Below are 2,424 nucleotides of genomic sequence, written 5' to 3' on the forward strand. Positions count from 1 at the left end.
TTTGAGTGGACAGCGGAAACTCAGGTTGCCTTTGAGAAGCTCAAGGAGGCCCGCATCAGCTCGCCCGTACTCACCCACCCAGACCCCTCTAAGCCTTTTATACTGGATTGTGATGCCAGTGATGAGGGGATTGGTGGAGTGCTATCTCAGGCATGTGCCGACATGGAACGGGTTGTGGCCTACTTCAGCAAGAAGCTCACCCCAGCCGAGAAAAACTATTGCGTGACCCGGAAAGAACTCCTGGCAGTAGTCAAGAGCCTTGACTTTTTCCATGCTTACCTGTACGGTGCAACTTATTTCACCATCCGCACGGATCACGCTGCATTGCGGTGGCTGAAGTCACTGAAAAACCCTGAGGGCCAGCTTGCTCGCTGGATAGGTAAACTAGAGCAGCATCACTACACTATTGTGCACCGATCTGGACTAACACACGGTAACGCGGACAGCTTGAGCCGGCGCCCATGCCTACCGGAGTGTCAACATTGCCTCCAGAGGGAAAGCGTCCAGAATATGTGCCGCCGCACTACAGTGGAACAGACAGCGGAGGTGCCATGGGAAGACTTGGGAAAACTGCAGCGGGAGGACCGAGATCTGAGACCAGTTATGGAATGGCTGAGTCAGTCGTCAACGCGACCTGGGTGGGAAGTAATCTCGAGAGAAAGCCCTACCACCAAGAATTACTGGCCTCAGTGGGACACTCTTCGGATAGACGACGGGGTGTTGCAGCGACGCTGGGTCTCTCATGATGGTCTTGACCACTACTGGTCCACGGTGTTACCTGTGTAGTCCCGGGAAGGCGTCTTGAAAGAAATGCACGACAGCATCACCAGCGGACACCTTGGGGTAAAGAAGACACTGAGTCGCCTGCGTCAAAGGTTCTACTGGGTTGGCATGAGGAAGGACGTGGAAGAATGGTGTCACGCGTGTGAGGTGTGCTGTGCAAAGAAGGGCCCCAAGAAGCGTCACCGTGCCCCACTGCAACTATACCAGGTTGGAGCCCCCATGGAACGGGTGGCAGTGGATATAGCAGGACCCTTGCCTCTGACGACAAACGGAAATAGGTACATCTGTGTCACAATGGATTAATTCACCAAGTGGCCGGAAGCCTACGCCATCCCTGACCAGGAAGCCACTACCATCGCCAAGGTTTTGGTGGAGGAGTTCTTCTGTCGCTTCGGTGTGCCTAACGAGCTCCATTCCGACCAGGGAAGGAATTTTGAGTCAACAGCCCTTGCTGAGTGCTGCAAGCTTCTGGGTATCAAGAAGACCCGGACCACCCCTCTGCACCCACAGTCAGATGGAATGGTGGAGAGGTTTAATTGGACGTTGGGCCAGGAGTTGGCCAAGCAGTGCAACAATGATCAGTCTTCATGGGATCAGAAGCTGCCTGCGCTTCTCATGGCCTACAGGTCTGCCGCCCACGAGACTACGGGGTATTCACCGGCAAAGCTGATGTTTGGACGTGAGCTGCGATTGCCGGTGGACCTACTGACAGGAAGGCCTCTTGGAGAAAGCCTTCCAAGGGACGCCTCCAGTTTTGCCCGTCAACTAGAGGAACGGCTGGAGGAGGTGCACCATCAAGTCCGAGGTGCCTTGAAGTTCTCCGGGGAGGCCATGAAGCGCGGTTACAATATGAGGGCAAGCCACGTTGACTTCAAGGAAGGAGACCGAGTCTGGCTTTATAACCCGCAGAGGAAGAAAGGACAGTCTCCGAAGTTACAGAGCCCCTGGGAAGGCCCTTACACTGTGCTAGAACGCCTCTCCAACGTAACTTACCGAATCCGGAGAACGGAAAAGACCAAGCCGAAAGTTGTCCACGTCAACCGCCTATGGAGGTACCACGGTCCGGGAAACTACACCTGGAACAACTACAGACACCCAGCAGCCGACGAAAACGCAAGGGACGTCCAGGACCGAGAGGAGGTCGACGACGACGTAGGCCTCCTGGCCCTTTCAGCCGAGGGAGATAACCTCCCGGCTTCGGCAGATGTTCCAGGGACACCCCAAGAAGCGGACGACGACGAGGCGCACCAGGAGACAGACGCGCAGGAGGCAACGAACAGAAGACAGAGACAACGCAGGCGTCCACAGCGATACGACGATTATTATGTTTTTGATTAATTCTCTTATGTTTGTACATAGCTAAGTGTGTGATCGGGACGATCACAATTAAGAGGGGGGGATAGTGTTGTGCTGGAAGCTTCCCCCGGCGACCATAGGCCTCTAGAAGGCTCCCGGAGAAACGAGCAAAGGGGTGGGGAGCAAGGCGAGCCGTCCGCGCCCCACGGGGCGCGGCCAGGCGCCAGGCGGGAAGTGTTGCCAACTCGCATATATTTTTGCCACATGTTCTTGTATGATCTGAAATATACTGTAATATTCTAGACTGTACTGTTCTGGATATATATAGGAGAAGAGGGCGAGAGA

The sequence above is a fragment of the Eriocheir sinensis genome, chromosome 27, assembly GCF_024679095.1.
Source record: "Eriocheir sinensis breed Jianghai 21 chromosome 27, ASM2467909v1, whole genome shotgun sequence".
NCBI classification, from domain to species: domain Eukaryota; kingdom Metazoa; phylum Arthropoda; class Malacostraca; order Decapoda; family Varunidae; genus Eriocheir; species Eriocheir sinensis.